The sequence below is a fragment of the Aquarana catesbeiana genome, linkage group LG10 (genome assembly GCF_042186555.1).
Source record: "Aquarana catesbeiana isolate 2022-GZ linkage group LG10, ASM4218655v1, whole genome shotgun sequence".
Classification (NCBI taxonomy): Eukaryota; Metazoa; Chordata; class Amphibia; order Anura; family Ranidae; genus Aquarana; species Aquarana catesbeiana.
The window spans coordinates 60217457-60239164 of NC_133333.1; the positions used below are offsets into that span (position 1 = coordinate 60217457).

At 43.0% G+C, this 21708-nt stretch overlaps 3 non-coding genes across 3 annotated transcripts; all 3 read left to right on the forward strand.

Moving 5' to 3' along the window:
• Positions 1-4077: 4077 nt before the first annotated feature.
• On the forward strand, positions 4078-4168 carry LOC141111571 (small nucleolar RNA SNORD88). Its single transcript, XR_012236457.1, has one exon. It is a non-coding gene; the product is annotated as a small nucleolar RNA SNORD88 (small nucleolar RNA).
• A 1191-nt stretch (positions 4169-5359) lies between these two features.
• LOC141111572 (small nucleolar RNA SNORD88) lies at positions 5360-5450 on the forward strand. Its single transcript, XR_012236458.1, has one exon. It is a non-coding gene; the product is annotated as a small nucleolar RNA SNORD88 (small nucleolar RNA).
• A 209-nt stretch (positions 5451-5659) lies between these two features.
• On the forward strand, positions 5660-5750 carry LOC141111570 (small nucleolar RNA SNORD88). The gene has a single exon (XR_012236456.1). It is a non-coding gene; the product is annotated as a small nucleolar RNA SNORD88 (small nucleolar RNA).
• The last annotated feature ends 15958 nt before the right edge of the window (positions 5751-21708 follow it).

A 21708-nucleotide genomic window follows, 5' to 3' on the forward strand; every position in this document is an offset into this window, starting at 1 on the left:
AATCGTAGCAGACCCGCACTGCGGTTTGATGTCATTCAAATGAATGGTATCTCAAATGCAAGTTCTGCGTTATCATTCACACATTAGTGCTGTCAAATTGCGGGCAGATCTGCCCATGATTCCAAACGCTGTAGTGTGAATGCAGCCTAAAACTGCTGCTATTGCAGGCATCTAGCATGTATTAGTTAGTGGTTGTACACACCTGTACAACCACTTTTACCTACAGGTAAGCCTATATTAAGGCTTACCTGTAGATGCTGGAAATATCTCCTAAACCTCCACGGTTTAGGAGATGTTTATGATAAAGCCGTGTGCCGATTTCTACGGCGCATGTGCATTTTAGAAAGGGCAGATCGTGGAATTTCCAAAGGGGTCTTGCTGTGACTGGCGGCTCCTGCGTGTGACTCCGGCCAGTCAGAGTTCGTGGCCCTGGAAGGAGGGGGGGTGCAGATGCTTGCTTGTGGGGACAGTGGTAACATTGCAGCCTTCGTTTTCACGTAGGTATCACATAATGGGCTACTATGTGGTGCATAGTAGTCCATTATACTTTACCTTTGCAAGGAAATAAAGAGGAAGTAAAACCCATCAGGGTTTACTTCCTCTTTAACCGGTTCTTGACAGGCGCACGCCGATGTACGTTGGGAGAATGGTGCGGCTGGGCAAATGGGCGTACCCGTACATCCCTTTGAATTTGCCGCGCCGCTCGGGAGCTCCGTGAGTTGGGTCCCGCGAACTCAATCGCTGTGGGGATTCCTGTTATCGCCTCACGGACAGGATGAACGGGGAGATGCTAATGTAAACAAGCATCTCCCCATTCTGCCTAGTGACAGTGTCCCTGATCTCTGCTCCCTGTGATCGTGAGTAGAGATCAGTGACGTGTCACATGTAGCTACGTCCCCCCACAGTTAGTAATGCTCCCCAGGACATACTTAACCCCTACCTAGCCTCCTAGTGGTTAACCCCTTCACTGCCAGTGTCATTTACACGGTAATCAGTGCATTTGTATAGCACTGATTGCTGTATAAATGACAATGGTCCCAAAAATGTGTCAAATGTCCGATGTGTCCGCCATAATGTCAGTCACAATAAAAATCACTGATCGCCGCCATTACTAGTAAAAAAATTAATAAAAATGCCACAAAACTATCCCCTTTTTTGTAAACGCTATAACTTTTGCGCAAACCAAACGCTTATTGCTTTTTTTTTCCCCAAAAAATATGTAGAATATGTACCTCCTAAACTGAGGAAGAAAATTTTTTTTTAAGTATTTTTTGGGGGATATTTTTTATAGCAAAAAGTAAAAAATAATGCTTTTTTTTTTTTTTCAAAATTGTCGCTATTTTTGTTTATAGCGCAAAAAATAAACTGCAGAGGTGATCAAATACCACCAAAAGAAAGCTCTATTTGTGGGAAAAAAAGGACGTCAATTTTGTTTGGGAGCCATGTCACAGGACCGCGATTGTCAGTTAAAGCTACGCAGTGCCAAATCGCAAAAAACGCACTGGTCAGCAAGGGGGTAAATTCTTCTGGGGCTAAAGTGGTTAAGCCACCATTGAAAGGTGTTTAAAGGCATGTGTGGCCATGCACATTAGGCATTTAAAACATTTTTTTGTAATGGTTTTTTTTTTTTTTAAATGATTAGGATCGTAAGGAACAGATCAGGAAGTACAGAAAAAGTAGAGCCAAGTGCAAGATTGTGCAATACGCAGTAACATGGGACTTTTTAAAAGACATGGATATCCATCAGTTTCTTAACTGTTCTCAATTTACAACAGATACATTGTGTGTCGCAAAAAAATCACTAGTAATCAGGATTGTATATTCTTGGAAGGAGCTACTTGAAAATGTTATAAAGCAATGATGTCAAGAATGGATCAGTATTTTAAGTGTAACATATAGTACCGGTTCACACCAGCGTGATTCCAGTGTCGGTTCCCGCATCACAAAACCTGTCATACTGCCCTATGCGAACTGCTGCAGGTGTCAATAGAAAGTTAATGAGACCCCTGGATCGGTTCACATATCGCAGTGCGACCCGAATTCGGACAGGAGTCGAATGGCATTGGTGTGAACACACATGCGATCCGATTCTGGTGTGGACAAAAAAGGACCCTACACGATTTTGGGCCAGATGTGAAATCAGCCATACAATCTGTATGGCTGAATTTGCATTGCAGAGACATCGCATGTAATCTGCACAGCAGTGCGATGCAAATTGCATGCCATGTCTGGGGCATTTTCTTAAGTGCCAGTTCAAAGGTGCATTCTGAGCATTATTTATGCACATAAATGCACAATTTTTTCAGTGGCTTGCATTAATTACTTTTCTGGCCAGTAGAATGTGTTTACACTTGTATGCTTCTAAATGCCATACACCTGTAAAAATTTGTAATTGCACAACAAAACAAGAATTTTCACACGTCTTCCATCAGATGCAGCATTAATAAGAGTATTTTAATATACCTGTGTGCATTTAGCCTTATGCACATCTGCATATGACCCTCTCCATCTTTCCACTGTATGAATGTATGTGACCTGTACACTTAAAGCAGAGCTCCAGCCCCCCTCCAAAACCACAGCCGATTTTCATGACCGCCGCCATTTGTGGTTAGGGAAACCGGCTTGCATGGCCAGTTCCCTACTGCGGATGCGCAATGTGGTTTTTTTTTTTTTTTTTTTTTTTTCCCTGCAGTTTGCAGGAAAAGGCTAATTCCTTCATTAGCAGTCAGTGTTGGGGGAATCACTCCCGCAGTGCTATGGTGTTCTGCTGGCAAGGATGCTTCCCTTCTGATAGGACAGTGATAGCTGCTGGCAGTAATCACATTCAAAAAGATCGACAGGTTGGTTATACTAAAGTCAATCGATGGCTCAACTTAAGTACAACCAGCCTGTCCACAGATTGGATATTGTCTGGTCCCTGCTGAACCAGCCAAGTTTTGATCCATCTATGGCCAGCTTAACCCTTTCACCTCCTCCCTGTGTATGATATGGGCAAGTATTATCTAGTGCACATTACTAAGCTCCATGTCTTAAAGTGGTTGTAAGCCCTCCCTAGTGACTTTTAACTATAGGTAAGCCTAGAATGAGGCTCACCTATAGGTAGTGGAAATATCTCCTAAATGTGCACTGTGAAGAAACAGACCTCTGTTTCTTCCCCCAGCATGTGCCGTTAGTGATGTCATGTGGCTCTGGCCAGTCAGAGCCGGAGTCCGTGGCCCCCGGAAGGAAGAGGGGTGATGATGGACGCAGCCTTCGCAGGGGACAGCGATGGATTTGTTTGCAGGTAAGTGTCACATAATGGGCTAGTATGCAATGCATACTAGCCCATTATGCTTTTAATTTGCAGGGAGCAAAAGAGGAAGTAAAACCCATCATGATTTACTTTCTCTTTAAGCACAACAGTAGGGTTCATCAAATTGTGGCAAAATTGATCATTGTGGGGTGTCTCCTTTCCAAAAAGCAAAGTAAACAAACATAGCTCAGCACTGTTCAGGCTCTTTACTGATTATCCACATTCCTCTTCCTCTTACTCTAACTCTGCTAATGTTCTTCTGGGGTGCCCAGGCAAAAATACTGCAGATGTGAATGGATCAGCAGCTCTTTATTGACCTTCTGTCATCTTGGTGTGATTACCCCCAGCCTTTAGGGGTGGTTCACACTAGAATGAAGTATGGGAAAGGTGCATTTTTGTCTTTTCCCACACTGCATAGGAATGCATTGTCTTTGCTAATAGTTTGCTGGTGCAATTATGTTAATTGCACACCGAACACAGGTGCAGCCGCCAAACCATATGGTATTTCAGTACCACATGGATTGGTGTAGCGTGACATGTAGAAGTAGCACCTGCCCTACCTTTTGTACCTTCATGTGCATTTGGTACCCCATTGAAATGGACTGTCAAAACCAGAATGTGTGAACTGGCCCTTGGTCCCCTCCTGCTCCTTGTGGTGTCTAGGATTGTTCAGCAGTTGCTGACTTGATGCATTGTGCTCACAGGGATGCTGTACTTAGCAGGGTTTGGGTGTATGGGATCTGCACACATGTAGTGGGTCATATAATTGTAATAGCTTATGTCTTCTGTCCAAATGATGCTAGCACTGGGCTCTGAATTTGTATGAAAGAGGACATGTGCCCCTCTGTCTTGACATGTAGAGGGCCTGACGGACAGTACATAGGTATTATCATGATGACATAAATAAGCTCTCAGCACACTCTTTGCTACCTTGCAAATACTAGAATGTGCTTTGCAGCAGGAGATTTGAAGGAACAATGTTTTTTAATGTTTTTTTTTTTTTTTTTTTTTTTTTTTTCTCCTCTTCTCCAGGTGACGGGTAATAGGACAAACACAGGAAAGGTTTATCAGGTATGAGACCAACTTCACTCCCCCTTTGGTTCCCCCTTTATTTTTTTTTATTTTTTTATTGCTTATCCACAAAAAACATACCTGCATGCCCAGCAAATATAGCAATGTTCTTGTGTAGGGATCTGCTGCTGTGCACTTGATCCCACACTGCCATCATTCTCTGTTGGGAGCCAGCTGCCTTTTCTATGTTCTTGCAGCCCCCTGATATGCATGTCCTAATCAGGGGGTGGATGTAAGAACCAGGGGGGTAGCTGGTTCTGGGCAGTTCTGAGCAGTGGTTCTTGACCTCAGTCCTCAAGTACCCCCAACAGGCCATGTTTGCAGGTTTTCCTTTATCTTGCAGGGATTCTTTAAATCGGAGTCAATGGCTTGGTATTTTGGACACCAGTTTTTACCTAAGAAAAATTCCCAAAACATGGACTGTTGGGGGAACTTGAGGACTGAGGATGAGAACCACTGCTGTAGACTACCTGTAGACCTTATGGAATGCATGCAACTATCCCAAGAGGCTGCAGCCATGTACATCATTGTATCCTAGGTCAGAATCTAAGTAGTGAGGGTTCCTTGGAAAAAGTATAAAACTGTCAAAGTGTTAGAAAAAAGGGTCACTAAAGCTCTGGGAACCTCTCCCTAACTGAAGCTGCACCCACGATTACCCACAATGCTCCTAATGTTTAAGTTTTAGAAGGCTGCAAATTCCCTATTGGAAATCACTGGGCACGCTAGACTTGTGCCCCTATGGTCGATTGTTTCTACCTGAATGTCCCAAACTTCAGGTTTTCAGGGCTGAGATAGGGGTGATGTCTCCACCATATCCCAACTATACAGTGTTAAACCCTTTCAGCAACTGCTCTGAATTGGGGGGGGGGATATAAGATTGCTGCAACTTTGTGGCGATCTATGTAATTTTGTAGCTTTTTTTTTTTTTTTTTTATTAGTATCTGATTCAGAGGATGTGGGGGGGTAGGAACGAAATGTAATGGTGTGTTTATTTTATGGTCTCCATGATGCTAGCACTGGGCTCTGAATCTGTATGAGAGATGACCTGTGCTCCTCTGTCTTGACATGCAGAGGACCTGAGAGACAGTACACAGCTATGATCTTAACAAACCTTACAAATGCTAGTGTGTATGGTGCTTTACACTAGGGCTTTAGAAGCTTTCCTGAAGGCATTAATTATCTACTGGCTGTATTAAAAAAAAAAATTTCTATTTCTCCAGGTGGTGGTTATATGGACTGGAAACTTTGACATGTCAGGTATGGAAGAATTAATTTAGTTGGTGGTGGGCCATATTCCTGTCTCAATGATGCTAGCACTGGGCTCTGAATCTATATGAGAGATGACCTGTGCTCTTCTGTCTTGACATGCAGAGGACCTGAGGGACTGTACACAACCATGATCTTGTTTGAGATATAAAAAAAAAAACTTTGCTTTCAATATGCAAACTTTATTATCTTGCAAATGTCAACCAATTTTTGCATATAGTGGGCCATTGTCTGGTCTCAATATTGCTAGTGCACAGGGCAATTTAAGTATTTACATTGTTGTGCTGCAAGTGGGTATGAAGGAGGGAGATGGTCAAATTGCAAAGTTTGTGGTTTTCTTGGAAGATATCTGGATATGGTTACTGATGATGGATTCTTTTTTTTTTTTTTTTTTTTTTTTTTTAGGGTTCTACAATCTTATAAATGGTTTGAAGAAATTTCCTGCGGAATATTCCATGTTTCCCAACAAGTATTTTGATGCATTAGTGCCATATTGAGATGAGGAATATGTCTTGTAACTGTTTTTCAGGAGTTTAGCTCAAACAAAATGAGTACCATAGGCTAATCATATTTACTGTATGCATAGCATTGGTTTAGGGTGGAAATTAACTACCATCTGAGACCACAGGTAAGTTGGCTAAATTGAGTAAACATGGTGCAATATTGAGGCAGGAAAGATTGGTGCTGTTAGATTTATGCATGAATGCAAAACTGTACATTTGCTGTTCAAATGAAACCTTCTTAAATAAAATGACTACGTGGACAATAAGTACTGTGATTATTAAAACCATTTATATGCAAAAGTCAGTGTGTGAAAGGTGAAATGCACTCTGGATCAGTCTTACTAAATTGTGAAGACCACCAAAACCCCCAAGGGGGTGTGTGATCACTTCACAGATGGGCCCTCATGGGGCAGTGGCAATAAAACATTTGAATATTATGCCTATGGTCTGATGGCAGCTGCAGGTTGGTATGCCCACAAACACATTTGCACGCTGTTGGCTGGAGCCATGTAAACAGTAGTGAACTTTTACCTCGGAGGCATGTGTCAAGCACCCAGCTCAAAAGAAATGCCTGTGTTTACTGCATATAATTTATCCAAGTTAGTGTGGTTTGCCTGCATATCAGGTCAGAATGTGAGGGGGAGGTAGATCAGTACTTGATGCTTGTCATTTCGTCTTACAAAGTGAATGCATGGACAACTTGACTATAAAATGTATATAGTGATCACTCTGTGCCTGCGTGGGTTTCCTCACACTCTGAAGACCTGCTGGTAGGTTAATTGGCCCATGTGTATGAGTTTGGGACCTTAGATTTATAAGCTCCTGAGGGCAAGGACTGATGTGTACATAAAATTCTTGGTCTCCAGTCCCCACACTGGAGGTAAGGTGCCACAGGGGTTCAACACATGTCTTAGTTCCCAAGAGGGTTCACACTTGGAGCTTGAGGCACTCCACACTGTCTACCTGGCACAAGCTGATTTTAATCTTGCCTTTCAAGCCTCCCTTGTCTGGGGCTTAACCCTTTCATGAGTCCTGGTAGTCAAGCTTTAGTGGTTCTTCCCACCTAAGAAAATTCCAGCCCCCTATCAGAGTATTGGAAATCTGTTCTCTCTAGCTATCTTCCCTGGAACTTTACCCTGCATGGGTGAGGATCCAAGTACCCAGCACTATCTCTGAAACTGTTTGTCCCCCTTAAAGGGACCACATTCCAATACTGAGGGAATATACCTATACCAGCTGTCCAGGACACATTCCTTGTGTCGTAGGTATGTGGCAAAAGTTGTGCACACTTAAAAGTTTTAGCTTAAAAAAAAAACAAACTTTGCAGGCTTATAGGAAGTGTTTTAAATCAAATGCTAATTCAACTTAAAGAGCATTCAGTGATGAATTTAATATACAGTGGGTATAGAAAATTACTCTCCCCCCCCCCCCCCTCTTTAAAATCACATTTTGTCGCTTTGCAGCCAGAAATGAAGACACTGTTTTTTTTTTTGTTTAAGCTGTATTCAATAGCGCAATTTGTAACATCCAAGTGAGAGAACACATCAGAAAAGAGTTGGAAAAGATCACCACTTTTTTTTTTTTTTTTTTTCCTGCAGCCTTTAGACTGTTGGGATATGTCTCTACTAACTTTGCACATCTAGACTTTGCAATTAGGGCTACAACTTACACTTACTTTCAAAATTGATTAGTTGGCTGACTGTTTCAACTGGATAATAACCTAAAAAAGTATACAAGGATTGAGACACTCAGGTGGACTTTGTGGGCACATAAGAGAGGAGAACTTGTGTTATACTTTGTATGATTTTTAATCATGTTGTAATAAAAAAATCATCACCCTATATGGACCCAGTTACCCAATGTATTTATAAAGGTTGAATCTAGATATACTATTTCAGTTATTTAGTAGAAAAGTTTCATCCAATGATACCTTTGCACTCGCTTGTCGCTGCGTTTCACTAGATATTAGCTTCCTCAGGACAAATACTGGGTAGCTGCTGGTGAATCTGTATCCAAAGGTATAGGGGGGACTCCACAGGACTAGAAAAAACATTCAAGGAGCCACAACTTCAAATAAATCTGCCAAACGATGCATATACGTAACACGTCTGTAGTGAACCCAGTAGGTTGAAAAGAGGACTATAGGCCACTATAAGACCATTCATACACATTCCTAATATATAGTAGCAAAAAACAATTCAGGCCCATAATAGAAATGTATTCCGATACAGTACAGCATAACCCGTCAAATAAGGTACCAAAAATCGTAACAACTTGACCCTGAAATGCTCTGGCTAGATATCAAATGGACAACGTTCTCCAAAAAAAAGTGACATCTATATCTGAGTATGGCAGATATCCCTATTGGGGCGCCCTTATGGATAATGCTGTGAGTAGCTGAAGCCTGCTCAGTGTGTATAGATGTCCTCACAATGTGCAACACAAGAAGTGGAAGATGAGGGGTTCTGTTGTAACCAAACCATGGTCAGGTAGACCAACTAAATTTTCTGCCACAACTGCCAGGAAAATTGTTTGGGATGCAAAGAAAAACCCACAAATAACTTCAGGTGAAATACAGGACTCTCTGAAAATGTGGTGTGGCTGTTTCAAGATGCACAAAAAGGAGGCACTTGATGAAAGATGGGCTGCATGGTTGAGTTGGCAGAAGAAAACCATTACTATGCAAATGCCACAAAGTATCCCGCTTACAATATGCCAAACAGCACAGAGAAAAGCCTCAAACCTGGCACAAAGTCATTTGGAGTGGAGACCAAAATTGAGCTTTTTGGCCACAACCATAAATGCTATGTTTTGACGAGTTAACAAGGCCTATAATGAAAGTTACAAAGGTGAATCTGTTTTGGGATGTGTGAGCTACAAAGGCACAGGAAATTTGGTCAAAATTGATAGCAAGATGAATGCAGTATGTGATCAAAAAATCCAAAACGGAAGGCCAAGTCATTGGCTACAGCAGAATAAAGTGAAGGCTCTGGAGTAGCCATCTCAGTCTACTGACTTCAACATCACTGAGCCACTCTGGGGAGATCTCAAACGTGCCGTTCATGCAAGACAGCCCAAGAATTTACAGGAACCGGAGGCTTTTTGCCAAGAGGAATGGGCAGCTTTACCATCTGAGAAGATAAAGAGCATCATCCACAAATACCACAAAAGACTTCAAGCTGGCATTGATGTTAAAGGGTAATACACGGTATTAAACACTTCAATACAGGGCACTTGTACACCTTCCTGCCCAGACCAATTTTCGGCTTTTGGTGCTGTTGCAGTTTGAATGACAATTGTGCGGTCATATAACACTGTACCCAAACTAAATTTGTATCATTTTGTTCCCACAAATAGAGCTCTCTTTTGGTGGTATTTGATCACCTCCTGCGGTTTTTATTTTTTGCGTAACACATAAAAAAAGACCGAAAATTTAGAAAAAAAAAAAAGTTTTACTTTTGTTTCTGTTAAATTTTGTAAATAAGTAAGCTTTCTCTTTCACTGATGGGCACTGATATGCAGCACTGATGGGCACTGAAGGGCTGCAAAGATGGGTTCTTAAGGGCGATACTGATGGGCACTGATACGCATCCCTGGTGGCATTGGTGGGCATTGATTGACAGCTGCCTGGGCATTGATTGACAGCTGCCTGGGCACTGATTAGTATTTTCCCTGGGGTTCTAGGGGGCATACCTGGTGGTCCAGTGTGGATTGCTTCCCTGATGGTCCTAAGCGGCTTCCCCTGTGGTCCTGGGTGGGATCCGAGGGGGGGCTGCTGTCAGGAGAGCAGCCGATCGGCCCGAGTGAGGAAAAGCCGATCACCGGCTCTTCCTATTTACATCGTGATCAGCCGTGATTGGACACGGCTGATCACGTGGTAAAGAGCCTCCGTCAGAGACTCTTTACCTAGATCAGTGTTGCGGGGTGTCGACTGACACCCCACAACAACGATCGCCCCGATGCCTGCCCCCTGGGGTGCGCAGCGGCTCAATATCCTGCGGACGTCATATGATGCCCAGTCAGGGTATTGAAACCACTTTGCCGCCGTCATTCTGCTATATGGCGGGCGGCAAGTGGTTAAGAACTGGGGTATGTAAACTTTTGATCAGGGTCACGGGCTAGTTTCTGTTATGGTTTAAAAAGAGTAAACACAGTTGATTGATAAATGGCTTGAGCAAAACACTGACCATGAGTGAAAAAAGTTTGTTTTATTATTCATATTCTCTGAAAAATGGCCAAGAAATCATATATTCTTCCAGGGTATGTAAACTTATGAGCACAACTGTGTGTGTGTGTGGACAGACTGCTGGTTGGAAGCTAAACAGTGGGGACCTTGAGTGGAGAGTGAACAAGTCTTCTTCCTTTTTGACTACTGGTGATTGCTGGGTGGCATTTTTGGGGCTTTTTCTGACACTTTTTAACCACTTCAATACCAGGCACTTTCGCCCCTTCCTGCCCAGGACAATTTTGAGCTTTCAGTGCTGTTGCACTTTGACAATTGCGCGGTCATACAACACTGTACCCAAACTAAATTTTTATCATTTTCTTCCCACAAATAGAGCTTTCTTTCGGTGGCATTTGATCACCTCCTGCAGGTTATTTTTTGCTAAACAAACTAAAAAAGACACATTTTTGAAAAGGAAATTTTTTCGTTTGTTATAAAATTTTGTTTTCTCCTTCGCTGACGGGCACTGATGAGTTGGCGCTGATATGTAGAATTGATGGGCACTGACAGGTGGCATTGATGGACACAGATGGCACTGATTGGGCAGGTACTGACAGGTGTTAATGCTGAGCACTGTGATGGACACTGACAGTATGGTGGGCACTGATTTGCACTGTGGTGGGCACTATTTGGCACTGGCAGGGGGTTATGGGGCACTGACTGGGCACTGATTGGCAGCTTATGGGTATATTTGATTGGGGGCTGTGCTGATTATCAGCACAGACCCCCCTTCTGACAGGGAGAGCCGCCGATCGGCTTTCCCTGTCAGCGCGAACCAAGGAATGCCGTTTACCGGCACCTCCTGGTTCTCGTGATGATCAGCTGCGATTTGGTCACGCTTCTTATGTCGATCGGAAATGTGGCGTCAGACTGACACGCTGCGCACCGGCATGTTATCCTGCTGGACGTCATATGGCACCCAGTCAAGATAATGAAACCACTCCCCAGCTGTCAAACCGGTTTTTTGCTTCCTTCAGCCTACTAATTAAGGGGAGTGGTTAATTGGTCACAGGTGCTTGAGGCCTATATAACCTTGTGTAGAACTCATTGTGAGCCTGCTCATCTTTGAGTTTGCTGGAACTTAGTCCAGTTCCACTTGGTCTAAGTGGTGAGTTAAAAAACAGAGTTAGTGGAACTGGACTAAGTGGTGAGTTAAAAACCATAGTCAGTCCAGTTCCACTAACTCTGGTTTTTAACTCCCCACTTAGTCCAATTCCACTAAGTGGTGAGTTAAAAGCCAGAGGTTATAACAGGGTTCATAGTACCTGTGTAGTGCGAGTACCTGAGTGTTGTCTGAGTAGTGTGTGTGTGTGTGTGTGGATCATTAGTACTTGTGTATTGTGAGTGCATGTAGGTCTGCGAGTGCCTGTGTATTGTCTTGTTGAGTATTCGTGTCAGGAAGCTAGTTGTTAGGTAATTTGGATGGTATAATCCCCAATCCTCATGAAATTTAATAGGCAAGATGACCGGCGTATGTGGAGAGGCGACTCGTTGTACATCTCGCAGCATGTATGCGTTTCTTGATCATCCAATCGAGGGTGAATACTGCAGTAGAGGGGGGAGTTCCAGGGAGGCTGAGCCAGGGCTGGAGCATCCCAATAAGTATGCTCCATTGAGTGACCTTGGTGAAACCAGTCAGGGACCAGTACTGCTGGAGCTGAGGGACTCTCTTAGCTGCTGGGGGGAAGAACTCCAGTGAGAGTGGGGGGGGGGGGCGAAGGGAAAGGAAAGAGACAGATTCTGGTGGTAGGGGACTCAATTCTTAGCACAGAGAGGGTAATCTGTAACAAAGACCTGAAGCGCCGAACTGTATGTTGTCTACCGGGCGCTCGGGTTTGGCACATCACGGATCTGGTGGACAGATTACTGGGAGGGGCTGGGGAAGAACCAGCTGTCATGGTGCACGTTGGCACCAATGACAAAGTAAGAGGCAGATGGAGTGTCCTAAAGAACGATTTTAGGGACTTGGGAGCTAAATTGAGCAAAAGGACCTCCAAGGTAGTATTCTCTGGAATACTACCATTACATCGAGCCATACCAGAAAGGCAGAGGGAGATCAGGGAAGTAAACAAGTGGCTGAAGAGCTGGTGTAGTAAGGAGGGGTTTGGGTTCCTGGAGGACTGGGCCTACTTCTCAGTCGATAACCAGCACTATAGAAGGGATGGACTGCACCTAAATGAGGGTGCAGATTAGCCGGGAATGAAGATGGCCAAACTAGGCGATGGGGGAGGCGGGTCCAGAGGTAGAGATAGTCCGCGCGGAACATATTCCAGAGGGTAGTGTTGGGGGCATTAGTGGTAGGTTGACCAAAGCACATAAACCCAAGGCAAGCATAGTAGCAAGTCCTAGTTGCAATCTTGGAACACCCAGTAAGAAGATAATATGCGACCGATCTAAACTACGTGGCATGTTCAATGCCAGGAGCCTGGCGGACAAGATGGGTGAACTAGAGATACTGTTGTATGAGGATTTTGTGGGAATTTCAGAGACCTGGTTCAACAGTTCTAATGATTGGCTGGCAAACATTCAAGGGTCTACCCTTTATCGCAAGGATAGAGAGGGTAAAAAAGGGGAAGGGGTATGCCTATATGTCAAGAACAATGTATACGTGACTGTGAGAGATGACATCACTAAGGGAGCTAGGGAGGAGGTAGAATCCTTGTGGGTAGAGCTCCAAAGGGATGAAGCCAAGGGGAGAATAATACTGGGAGTATGCTATAGCCCCCCTAACCTGAGGGAGGAAGGGGAGACAGATCTTTTCTCACAAATTGGATTTGCAGCAAGGATAAGAAATGTTATAATGGGGGATTTTAATTATCCAGACATAGACTGGGTGGAGGGAACCACGCAGTCATCTAAGGCTCGCCAGTTCCTAAATGTCTTGCAGGACAATTTTATGGGTCAGATGGTAGATGCACCAACTAGAAATAAAGCTTTACTGGATCTACCGATTACTAACAATACAGACCTGATCACGGATGTGGAAATACGAGGCAATTTAGGTAACAGCGATCACAGGTCAATTGGCTTCAGTATAAATCACACAAATAGGAAACATAAGGGGAATACAAAGACACTGAATTTCAAAAGAGCCAACTTCCCTAAACTACAAACCTTGCTATATGACATAAATTGGGATAAAATCTTAGAAATAAAGAACACGGAGGAGAGATGGGTTTGCTTTAAGAGCATATTAAATTAGGGCATTAGCCAATGCATCCTATTGGGTAATCAATTTAAAAGAGCGAACAAAAGTCCTGGATGGCTTAACTCCAATGTAAAAATGCATATAAAAGCAAAGGAGTAGGCCTTCAAAAAATACAAGGTTGAGGGATCATCATCAGCATTCATACTTTATAAAGAATGCAACAAGAAATGTAAGGGTGCAATAAGGACGGCTAAGATAGAACATGAAAGACACATAGCAGAGGAGAGCAAAAAAAAATCCCAAGAAATTCTTTAAGTATGTAAACAGTAAAAAAGGTAGGACAGACCATATTGGCCCCATAAAGAATGGCATCTGCTTACAAAGGATGGGGAGATGGCAAAGTTATTGAATTTATTCTTCTCCTCAGTCTTCACAAGGGAATTGGGGGGCCTCAGTAACCAAAACTGCAGTGTTTATCCTTATGACACATCACAGGAAGCACCTCCATGGTTAACAGAGGACAGAATTAAAATTAGACTTGGGAAACTTAATATTAATAAATCACCAGGACCAGATGGCTTGCATCTGAGGGTACTTAGGGAACTCAAGTAATTGCCAGACCATTGTTCTTAATTTTTACTGACAGTCTACTGACTGGAATGGTACCAGCTGATTGGATCAAAGCCAATGTAGCATCAATATTTAAAAAGGGCCCAAAATACATCCCTGGGAATTACAGACCAGTTAGCCTAACATCAATAGTATGCAAGCTCTTGGAGGGGATAATAAGGGACTTTATACAAGATTTTAGTAATGAGAACAGTATCATTAGCAGTAATCAGCATGGATTCATGAATAATTGTTCTTGCCAAACCAATCTATTAACCTTCTATGAGGAGGTGAGTTGCCATCTAGATAAAGGAAGACCTGTAGACGTGGTGTATCTGGATTTTGCAAAAGCATTTGACACAGTTCCCCATAAACGTTACAAAATAAGGTCTGTTGGCATGGACCGTAGGGTGAGTACATGGATTGAAAACTGGCTACAAGGGCGAGTTCAGAGGGTGGTGATAAATGGGGAGTACTCGGAATGGTCAGGGGTGGGTAGTGGGGTCCCCCAGGGTTCTGTGCTGGGACCAATCCTATTTATTTTGTTCATAAACGACCTGGAGGATGGGGTAAACAGTTCAATCTCTGTATTTGCAGACGATACTAAGCTAAGCATGGAAATAACTTCTCCGCAGGATGTGGAAACCTTGCAAAACGATCTGAACAAATTAATGGGGTTGGCAACTACATGGCAAAATGAGGTTTAATGTAGAAAAATGTAAAATAAGGCATTTGCATTGCAAAAATATGAATGCAATCTATACACTGGGGGGGAGAACCTCTGGGGGAATCTAGGGTGGAAAAGGACCTGGGGGTTCTAGTAGATGATAGGCTCAGCAATGGGATGCAATGCCAAGCTACTGCTAACAAAGCAAACAGAAAATTCACATGCATTAAAAAGGGGATCAACTCCAGAGATAAAACAATAATTCTCCCACTCTACAAGACTGGTCCAGCCGCACCTAGAGTATGCTGTCAAGTTCTGGGCACCAGTCCTCAGGAAGGATGTACTGGAAATGGACCGAGTACAAAGAAGGGCATCTAAGCTAAAAAGGTCTGGAGGATATTAGTTATGAGGAAAGGTTGCGAGCACTGAACTTATTCTCTCTGGAGAAGAGACGCTTGAGAGGGGATATAATTTCAATTTATAAATACCGTACTGGTGACCCCACAATGTGAATAAAACTTTTTCGCGGAAGGGAGTTTAAGAAGACGCATGGCCACTCATTAAAATTAAGAAGAAGAAAAGAGGTTTAACATTAAACTACGTAGAGTTAGCGTTTACTGTAAGAGCGGCAAGGATGTGGGATTCCCTTCCACAGGCGGTGGTCTCAGCGGGCAGCATCGATAGTTTCAAAAAAGTATTAGATAAGCACCTGAACGACCACAACATACAGGGATATACAATGTAATACTGACATATAATAACACATAGGTTAGACTTGTGTCTTTTTTCAACCTCTCCTACTATGTAACACAGGCAGCAGCGGGAGCCTTTGGCTGTCAATCAAATCCTGTGCGTAGGGACCAGGGTCAAGCTGTGCTGTGTGTATTTATGGATGCACACAGCCCAGCTTGGGAGTGAGCCCGCATGTCTGCTCCCATAGCAAGCAGTTTGCTGTGGACAGACACAGGAAAGAAGGAGCAGTTCGGGGGTCACTCTGTGCAGTACAATTGCTCAGAGCAGGTAAGTATAACATATTTGTTACTTTAGGGGAAAAAAAGCCTTTACAACCACTTTAAAAAGGCCACATGTCCTTTTTTTGGTGCAACTTGGTTTCATTTTGGCATCAAAGACTTTAATGGAGTCACATAAAAAATGAATGTAAATGTGTTTTATGCCATAACAAGATTCCTTCCCTATCAACATCTACACTACACAGGCTGTAAAGGAGATTGAGTAGCAATGCCATCATGCCTTCATCCATCCACCAATGCAAAGGTGCAAGCTTCATATGGCACGGTAGGAAATTGCCTGTGAAGAGTTGCTGATTGGGAAGTTTTGTCCTCTTCATGCAAAACCACAAAAAGTAAACTTGTGTGAATGGAGACCATCGTACATGACCCAGAACTGGCCTCTATCTTCTGCATTTGCAATCACCAGTTGGATTCAATATCTTCGCTTACTCTTCTCCACTTCTTTTTTCATCAAAGTTGAATTGTAGCAGTAGCTGTCAGCGTTGCCAACCACCTGTAAATTTACTGACAGTTTATAAAAATCTGTGATTTTTTTTTACAACTGCCAGTAAATATTAGGGGCTGATAATTTCATGCTGTGTTGACTTTTTAAGTGTAATTCAAGAAAATTACTTTGTTATTAGGTATTGTCAGTGTTTCCATATGATGTTTATACTGTTTAAATATTCACTGTGTTAGTTTTCAATAGGAGTTCTGTAGGAGTTCTGTGATTTCTCAGGTTGCCAGTAAAAAAATGTGTTCTGCCAGTAAATTTGACATGTTTTGTCAGTAAAAAATACTGCGGGAGGTTGGCAACCCTGATAGCGGTGGTTGGAGCTCAGAGAAAGACAACACTCAATGATGTCACGGGAGGCATTACTTGTCATTGGCCCAAACAAAAGACACATTAACCAAAAAAAATTAAAGAAACCCATGAAAACATATTAAATCGCTAAAGAAACGCAATAAAAAATACATGAAAAATGCAGTAGGACAAGTGTGAATCTAGGCTTAATAATTACCTCCCCATGCAGCTGATCTTTGATATTTTGTGGAGCTTAGCTTTGTCGACGCTCTTCAGCATCTAAAACAACGCTCAGATTAAATCAAATTGAATTAATCAGATAAGAGACTTGTTGCTCTCCCTGCTCTGCACAGTTCAATACAGATATTAATTTAAAGCAGTGGGCTCCAAACTGTGGCCCTTTGCTTGCCTTTTTCCAGCCCCTGGGGCACTTTTTCCTCACATTGATACAAGGTCCTATTCCTCCTACTGACGCCAACAATGAGGGACCAGTCCTTCATCTGACATTGGGGCATAATTCCTCCCACTAACACCAATAAAGGGGCACTATTGCCTCTCCTACTGACCAAAGGCGCAATGTATTTTTTTTTCTCACACTGACCACCAAGCCTGAAGCATTGGCTACACCCACTGCCCACAGTAAGTCTGTAGGACAGTAAACCGGTCCTTTGTTTAGAAAGTTTGGAGACCCCTGAGTCTATTTTGCTTTTAGGCGCCAGTGTCATGGGCACACCTTGCACTAAAATGCTATATAGACTCAAGGTGACAACACTCAGCAAAGTGCCATATCCCTATAATTAAATGCATACAGACAGAGGAATTCTCCTATTTTTTTGGGGACGTTTAAGGCACTTGAATTACAAAAATATATATGAGAAGTGAAATGCGTAAAAACAATTTATTGGTACATCAACATATAAAAGAAGAGACATGGCAAACTAGGCTACTATTACACCGACTGAAATGTAAGAAAGTATGATGAATCTTCCTCCAGCCGACGGGTTTCGGAGAGTTCACCTTCATCAGGGGTATGAGGAGTATCATATAGTAAATCAACTCGTGTTGTATGTAGACATGCCATGTTTCCGTTAAAAACAAAGTTTGAAAGAATCTGTACTCTTGCCCATCATATTATATTGTGCAATATCATTATGTTTCAGAGGCATAGAAGAGGAGAGGACACTACCTATATGGAGGGAGCAGGTAGCACTGAGGCCTTAGAGAGCCAACCCCCAGGTTTGGAACAATACAATAGTCCCCAATATGGATGATATAGCGGGGCTTCTAGCTAGAGAGCCTCATAGGCGATGGTGCTTGTGGTCAATCACCAGTTTTTGAGCATAGAGGATAAATGTCCAGTCCTCGGGTCCAGATTCCAAGCAGGGTATGCTCTGCTTGGAATCTGGACCTGAGGTCTGGACAGAAAATATGATCAAGACCGTAACGGGAGTGACCCTTAACAATAACCCAGCTCCTTACCTCTTGAATGACACTCTTTATCCATTAAGAAATGTCAAAATTCTTTACTTAAACATCTGCTAACAGCCGCAAAGACTTGTATTCCGGCATTATAAAAAAGCTCAAGCCCCCAACCATAGCTCGTTGGCAGGCGAGAATTGAGGGGATTCAAGAAATGGAAAGCCTTACCACGATTCTGAAGGAAAGGGAGGACAAATACTGGAAGGTTTGGACTCCCTATTTCTTTTATAGAGACCAGACCTTTCTTGCTTCTCAACCATGACTTGCTCTTGAAGCAAGTGTACATACTCCTTAACCTGGCACATGGCATTGTCTGAGAGGGAAACCATTTCTTTAATTTAATCTTTCCCCACTTCACTCCCATCCCACTCTCCCCCTTTCTTTTTTCCTCTGGCGTCAATTATTCCTGTTTTCTTTTCTCTTCCTATGACCCCTTTTTTGTTATTTTTTTTCTGTAGTTTATCTACTATATGACCTATTTAATTACATGTAAATGCATAAACTGTCTTGGAATTTGACTTTTATTGCTGATTGTTCACAGCTCCTGGTTTTCATTAACCACTTGCCGACCAGCCGCTGTCATTATACTGCGGAAGGTCGGCACGTGGGAAAAAAAAGGACGTCAATTTTTTTGGGTACAGCGTCGCACGACCACGCAATTGTCAGTTAAAGCTACGCAGTGCTGTATTACAAAAAATGGCCTGGTCATTGAGCAGCCAATTCTTCCGGGGCTGAAGTGTTTAAAAGCAGGTGGGAGATTTTTGTTTGCTGGGGGGAATATATACCTAAATGACAACAATCTGTATACGTTTCAGTACTCCAGAACTCTACACTCTGTCTGTTAGAAATGCACCACTCAGAAGTGTGCAAAATACAGCACAGTATACAGACTTCAGAGGTGCGGAACAAGTAATTACATCTAACTGTCCTACACTGTACAAAAATATTTATGACCACTACACTCTCTATGGTGGACTGTACATTACCTACTCCTGACCATTGCACTCGGTAAATTAAAGCGGACCTTTAGTCATTTTTTTCATCTTTCCATCTATTAAATCTTCTGCCCTTGTTGTTTTAACTTTGGATAGTAAACCTTTTTTTCTGCCAGTAAATACCTTATACAGCCCACTACCTGTTTCTTGTCTGGTAAAAAGCCTAGGCTTACGACATCATGCACAGCTCTCTCTCTCACTCTGGTGAGAGTTTGCCAGGAAGGGGGGTGAGTCATAAGAGGGCCAGTGAGAGCTGCAGGTCTGCAGAGCTGGAGGTGTGTGTCTGTGTAAATCCAGGAAGTGAACAGGCAGCAGCTTCAGCTGCCCACAGTTAAAATGATTGCAGCCATACTCAGTGGGGGAGATTTCCCGCAGCATATTTGGCAAGTAGATAATCACAGTATATATAAAATAATATGCAAAGTGGTTGGAGGGAAGCTTCAGAATGGCAAAGATGTTTTTATTACAAATTATGTGAGCAGACTGCAGTTCCTCTTTAACCACTTGCCGACCAGCCACCGTCATATTGCAGCAGGTCGGCATGATCTCGCAAGCCGTTGTAGCTGTACGTTGGCAACTGTAAGCGGGATAGCAGGCACTGCGGAGGTGCCTATGCTCATGGCCGGCGGTCGCAATGAATGCCGGCCACGCGCGATCGCGAGCATGATTTGTAAACACACAAATCCCTGTTCTGTGAGGAGAGGCAGATCGTGAGTTAGCTAGCTAGCTAGGAACAACGATCTGGCATCTCCTCTAGTCAGTCCTATCACCCTACAGTTAGAACACACACATAGGGAACACAGTTAACCCCTTGATCACCACCTAGTGTTAACCCCTTCCCTGCCAGTGACATTTATACAGTAATCAGTGCATTTTTATAGCACTGATCGCTGTATAATTGTCAAAGGTCCCAAAAATGTGTCAAAAGTGTCCGATCTGTCCGCCATAATGTCGCAGTCCTGAAAAAAATCGCATATCACCGCCATTACTAGTAAAAAAAAAATAATAATAAAAATGCCATAAATCTTTCCCTTATTTTGTAGACTCTATAACTTTTGCGCAAACCAATCAATATACGCTTTTTGCAATTTTTATTACCAAAAATATGTAGAAGAATACATATCGGCCTAAACTGAGGAGAAAATTAGCTTTTTTTTAAAAAAATTGGGGATATTTATTATAAAAAAAGTACAAAATATTGTGTTTTTTTCAAAATTGTCGCTCTTTTTTTGTTTATAGCGCAAAAAATTAAAACCGCAGAGATGATAAAATACCACCAAAAAGCTCTATTTGTGGGAAAAAAAGGACATCAATTTTGCTTGGGTACAATGTAGCACAACCGCGCAATTGTCAGTTAAAGCGACGCAGTGCCGTATCGCAAAAATGGCCTGATCTTTGAGCTGAAGTGGTTAAAGTGGTTGTGAACCTACAAAAAAAAAACCCTGCAAAACAAAGGCAATACTGACCTTAGATCGAAGCCCCTGTAGAGGTCCCCGTACACAGCTCGGGCCGGCGACATCGCTCCAGGAGTTACTTCCGGGTATCACAGGCTCTGGCGCTGTGATTGGCTGGAGTCGCGATGACTAGGGTTGCAACCTTTTCTTCAAGTCAAACCCGAACACTTTAGCGGTGCACAGCATTTTTATTTTTTTTCTATAGTATAAACTATATATATATTTTGCAATTAAATGCCATTTCTAAATTAATTTAATTTCTTTAAAGTTAAATTAAATTTAATTAAATTAATCATTTCTAAATTAATCACAAGAGTCCCACTTTACATCAGAGTCCACAGAGTTCACTTACACTGTAAGGGGGGACTCTGGGGACTCTAACATAAGGGATGCTCTGGGAACCCTGATCTCAGGGAGAACACTGAGAACTCCGATGTACGGAGAGGTCTCTGATGTAAGAAGGAACACTGTGGCCTTCGGTGTAAAGGGGAACTCTGATGTAATGAGTGCTCTGAGAACCCTGATTTACCTTAGTGTAGTCACTCAGAGACAGGAGAGAGAAGGGGGGAGACTTCAGTCACAGGCAGGGATGGATGGTGAGCTCATTCACCCCTTGGCAGTCAGCACCTCTCATCCAGATGTATCTGAGGCTACTGGACTTCAAATTTCCCACCCCCACTTTCCTTTTCTGAGCCACAGCCCCAGGGATTGCAGAGTGTGGGCAGACACAGAGGGGTAGGGGCAGGTGGAAGAGGTGCAGATCGAGCCCTCTCTCCTCTCCCGCCTGTGTGTGTGTGTGTTGGGGGGTTTCTTAGTGCTGGCTTTGGGCAGTGTAAAAGAGAGTGTAACACAGACTCTCGGCTTACACAACTGCAGCCAGCAACCCTGCTGGGAAGCCATGTGTCGGTCTAAATAATGTGTTCGGGTTTCAGGTGGTCTGAAATCCGGATGCATGATTCCAAACCCGAACTGTCCGGGTGAATCCCAGACAGGTGGCAACCCTAGTGTGTATGCCATGCGCGTGGGAGGCACCGGTAATGGCACCCTAGCTGAAGCAACTGCGTTGCCACATGCTGATACAGGGGATATCTCCTAAACCGTGCAGGTTTAGGAGATATCCAGGGTAGCTACAGTTAAGCCTTATTAGAGGCTTACCTGTAGTAAAAAGTGGTCTGTAAGGGTTT